The sequence below is a fragment of the Aethalodelphis obliquidens genome, unplaced genomic scaffold, assembly GCF_003676395.1.
Source record: "Aethalodelphis obliquidens isolate GAN/ISIS:26980383/991018 unplaced genomic scaffold, ASM367639v1 scaffold995, whole genome shotgun sequence".
NCBI lineage: Eukaryota > Metazoa > Chordata > Mammalia > Artiodactyla > Delphinidae > Aethalodelphis > Aethalodelphis obliquidens.
In genome coordinates this window covers 3,160-8,366 of record NW_020838906.1, presented here as the reverse complement: position 1 = coordinate 8,366, position 5,207 = coordinate 3,160, and the positions used below count along the sequence as shown (strand labels likewise).

Here is a 5,207-nt window from a genome sequence, read left to right as displayed (position 1 = left end):
TGTATTTGCTAACAAGATGCAGTTCCTGTGATAATCTTCTCAACCAGGTATCAAGAAACAGGAAGCAAAGATTCAAGTAACATTATGTTCCTACTTACGAGGAAGGTGGGACAGCATAGTTGACACTGGGCTTAACTGTTCTGGAAAACGTGGTCCCAGTAGGCATACACGCTGGTACATTTTCCCCACCTACCAAATACAAAAGAAGTATTTCATTTCCATGTTGCTCTTCAAGTTCCACCTCATTCGTGCCTGTCATTCATCCTCTGGCCTCTTCCTGTCTCCATTTCTGTACAGAAAGGTGCCAAGTCTCTGCTCTCGGATACGAAAAGGGTGTGTTAGGAGAGGAAGCCATGGTACCTCAATGTCTTTTTTTTTTTTTTGTCTTAATTCTATTATGCCAACTCCACTGAACTTAATTAGAGTGAATACAGAATTACACAATTACCCTCTGTTCTATTCTTCAGATGTTATATTTTGATAAAATTTACGATATGCTGCTCTCCCCTTGAACATCAGATGAACACTAGAAATGGATGTGTGTTGACATAAAATCTGTTATAATTACAATTAAAGTATAGCTTACATAATGATAGTGTTAACATAAAATTATAGATGTGTAGAGACAACGTGGTCATGCATTTTTTAGTATAAGTACATGCTTAGACCAATATCTGTTAGTGGAATGAAGATGGAAGAGAATTTTGGTTAAGCCACAAAGGCTGTTTAAGGACTTGCAGATAGCTAAGGGGAACTCAAAGACCAGTAAGATAATATTTCCCCTGCCATGTTTTCAATTGCAAAGTGAAGGGAAGATGTGAAAGTAAGTACCCCTATGGAAATTACAAGACAAGTACATTTTTTTCCTTGAATACCTGGGTAAATGCTTAAATTCTAATGTATATCAGTGATGCAAACTTTCAACTGAGTTTGATAAATCATAAAATAATAATTATACATATATGTATATAAAACTGCATGGAACTAGACAGTTCAGAATTACTTCTAATTAAAGAGGTACCCTATAACAACTAACTTAAACCTTACAAAATATGGTTCCAAGTACCCTATCAGAGTGAAAAGTAGGAAATCGAAAGGTTTATTGTAAATGTTTGTAGTCATGGTGTCTTAACTAAAACTACTGTGTCACAAATACTATTAAAATAATTGTGACGTTTTATTCACTTTTACTGCAAACAACAAAAGAAACTACAGGTATTTTTTTGTTTCAGGTAATTATTTTAGCTAACAGTTATTAAATGTTTTGAGAAGACAGAGTGCTAATTGCATTACTTCATTTTATCTTTAAAATAGCGCTTCCATGTAATTATTCTTAATATCTCCATTGTATTAAAGTGTATCTCTAGTTTAGATCTTTCTTCAGAACTGCAGACTTGTGTATCCAACTGTGTACTCAGCATCTCTACTTGGACGTCACGAAAACATCTCAAATCTTATACCTCCAAAACTGGTCTTTAATCCCCCAAACATGCTCTACCCCAAACTTTTTCCATCTTAGGTGACAGTAACCACACCTTTCCAGTTCCCCAGGCCCTAAATCTCGAATTCACCCTTGACCCCCTCTTCCTTTCCATTCTTGCATTCAATCTACCATGAAATGCTGTCACAACCTTCCCAATGTGCCACTTCTGAGAATTACCAGCCGCTAGCAGCCTGGTGCAGGCCACCAACATAGACCTCGAGGATCCTGTAGTCACCTCCCGAGATTCTCCCTGACTCCGCTCTCTCCCCACATCCTCAAGACCACAGATAGAGTTATGCTTTTCAAACAAGAGACAGTTCATGCCACACCTCGGCTGAAATCCTGCCCCTGGCTGCCTACATTTAGAGTAAAAGACACAATGCATGTGATGGCCTCCCAGGCCAATCCATCCCATCACATATCCGACCTACAGCCCTCCTGCTGTCTCTTCCTCCCCACTGACTAAGTCAGCCAGGGTGGCCTCCTTGATATTCCTCCAAGCTGCCCGGCATATTTCTGCCTTAGAGTTTTGGGACTGGTTATTCTTGCTCCCAGGGAGTGGCCTCCCCCTCATACATTCTGACAACTCCCTCACTTCAAGTCTTTACTCAAATGTCAACTTATAAAATCCACCCTGACTACCCTATTTAAAATCAGAACCTACCTGTACACTCCTCCAGCACTCCCAACCCAAGCCTCTTCAGTGAGCTTCACATCCTTTTCCTTATCCCGTAGCGCCCATCAACCTGTGACAAAGCATAGAATTTATTTATAACATCCGTTTCCACACGAGAGTGTAAGGAGGGAGAAAGCATGCAAGAAGGAGCACGCAGGCAAAGGCTCTTGTCTAATTTATTCATTGATACGTCCAAGCATAGAGAACAGGAAGATGCTTGATAAATAGTCCTGAAAAAGATACAGATGAGGAAACTAGTAGTGAAGCTCAGAAAGTTTAAGCAACTTCCTCAAGGTTCTAGAGCTAGAAGAGGGTCACAGTAGAATTCACACTTGGGGATGTCTAACTTCAAACCTCTTAGCCTCTCTGCTATCTTTTTTTTTTTTTTTTCTTTGCAGTACGCGGGCCTCTCACTGTTGCGGCCTCTCCCGTTGCGGAGCAGAGGCTCCGGACGCGCAGGCTCAGCAGCCATGGCTCACAGGCCCAGCCACTCCGCAGCATGTGGGATCTTCCCGCACCGGGGCACGAACCCGTGTCCCCTGCATCGGCAGGCGGACTCTCAACCACTGCACCACCAGGGAAGCCCCTCTCTGCTATCTTAAGTCCATGAAATTCAGGATTTGTTTTAATCAGTGCCATGGAAATTCTCACTCCTATTCTCACTGAATAGGATCAGCAGTAAGCTGACCCAGGAGGTCATTTTTCCCACAACAGTCTTTATATATATGACTAAGGAACACACTGGTAAAAGAATATGGGAGAAAGTGTGAGTATGACAAGTCAGCTAGACTGATATTAACTAAAAAAGCTGTGTGAAAATATCCTTAAAAAGTTGCCCCCAACTCACTCAAAGTCCAAAGTTGGAGCTGGAAATACAATGTCATGGAGTTTGGATAAGAACAGGTTTTCTCCAAGCTGAACTATGACACAGAGATTAGAGACTTCTAGAAACTATACTTTTTCAAAGAAAAAACATCACATGAGAAAAATGAGGCCTAGAAAAATTAAATGACTTAAGCTAACTAATGGCAGGACTGAGACTAGAGTATACTTTGTGTAACTGGCTATGGTCTTTTTTTTGTTGTTGTTGTTATCACTTCAGAACGAGACAAACTTAAAGAAACACAACCAAAACTCAGTGGCTGGAAAAGAGATGGATGTGAACGCCCACTTGTTTCTTACGTATAAAGTTACCCCTCGCAGTGTTTTGGAGGAGAAAACGCTGGCTCTTCCCAACGTTGGTTACATACACAAAGATTCCAAAGACAAGACAAGTGCTTTGCAAACAAAGTAACTAGAACCAGCTCAGGCTTCCCCGCGCCGGGTCCTACGTTCCACGGTCAGAACCACCAACTGTATCCCCCCGGGTAACAAGGTGATTCAGAAAACCTGGCGCCTTCAGAGAAGCGAGAAAACTTAGCCGGGAAGAGAGTCAGGAAGAAACTTGCTCAGCTTCTTGCTGGGGTCTGAAACGATCCCAATAGAGTCCTTAAACCCCTCAGGTTTCCACAATCAAGCACCCTCGCCTCCAACCTGGGCCACCCCAGATCTGACTATCAGACGACAGAAGTCTGCGGACGCACGGGGAGCTGACCACCCCACGAGAGGGACCTACGCGCGGCCGCGCCCACTCACCCGCCGCTCCCCGGGAGACGGGAGACCAGCCCGGGGTCCAAGTCCTGGGCGTGGCAGACTCGCCCCGCTCCGGGCCCGGCTCCAGCTCACCTCGGCGCGGCCCGCCTGGGCGCCGCCATCTTGACCACAAAGGGGGCCTCGCGCCGGAGGCCCCTGAGCGGGCGCCCTGAGCGGAGCCGGAGCGCCGGGGAGCCTCAGGTCGGCGCCCTACGTCCCCCGCACGCTCGCTCCCTGTCCACGCGCGACGAGAGTCCCGTACGCAGCGCCCGACCCAGGCTTCCGCGGAACCGGCGCCCCGCGCAGCCCGCACCGCGGCTCAGGCGGCGCCGAGGGCGGCCCGGGCGGAAGAGCGGGCGCGGGGCACGCGCTCGGTAACCTGGCAACGCGGAGCAACCTGGCGTCTCCGGCGAACCCCAGCCCTCCACCGCGAGGAAGCACGGACCCACGCGCCCGCCGCCCAGCCCGCGCCGCCCCTCGGTCGCTCCGCCCGCCGCTGCCCGCTGGCTATGGTCTTTTAAATCCATGATACAACGTCTATATGTAAAAAATCTGTTAAACCCTAAATGTTTATGATAATTCAAGTAATCCATTATCTGAATTATTCTTGAAGATAAAACATCCAAAGACTTCTTAATTGTATGGGTATACATACATAAAATACACGTGGAGGTAACTTCAAATGTAGAATGTGCCTGTCTCTATTCCTTCCCTCTCCGCTCTTTTAAAAAATGCCCCTTTAAAAATTGCCCACTCACCATCTGTTAGGTAAATTTGCTGAAACACAGTAAATGTGGAGACAGAAATTGTTATAGAGACTATTCCAAATGGCACTGACACCTGTATTTATGAAATTTTTAAAAGGGTAAGTTAGAGTTGTTTTTTTTTAAAAAAAAAAATCCCACTATAGTAACACCACATCATCCTAGGTGCCCAGTTCTATCCAATTACATAAGATGGAGAAAGAGAGAGAGATAGAAACAGAGAGAGAGAGGAGAAAGAGAAAGAAAAAAGGAAGAAAACCAAGTACTTATGTATAAAATGTTGCTCCCAAAGTTTGAGATTATACTCAAGCATCAATGAACAGAAGGAAAACACTTACAAATTTACAAATGTATTTAATTTATGGTATGAGGGACACAGGTTTAGATTTGCAACACGCTCCCACAAGGGTCAAATTGACCACTTTTTTCTATCTAGTTGCTCTTGAGAGAACAAAACAATTGAAACAGATGCCATTCAATTCCAAGTCTATAGCTTAGACCATGTCACTGCACATGAAATATTGTTCATTCAGAGTCAGCACACAGCAAGAGTAATTTATACTCTCAGAGTGTTTGCTCTCAAGTCAATAGCAGAGAAGCCTTGAATAAAAACGTTCCCATTACTTTCCATTGTAATATATCTTACTTATAG

At 44.5% G+C, this 5,207-nt stretch overlaps 1 long non-coding RNA gene across 1 annotated transcript; it reads right to left on the bottom strand.

The window, feature by feature from the left end:
- Positions 1 to 59: 59 nt before the first annotated feature.
- LOC113616951 (uncharacterized) lies at positions 60 to 3,919 on the bottom strand. The gene is made up of 3 exons (XR_003431457.1): positions 3,795 to 3,919; positions 2,148 to 2,229; positions 60 to 189 (listed from the first exon to the last, which is right to left on the bottom strand). It is a non-coding gene; the product is annotated as an uncharacterized LOC113616951 (long non-coding RNA).
- Between the last annotated feature and the right edge of the window lie 1,288 nt (positions 3,920 to 5,207).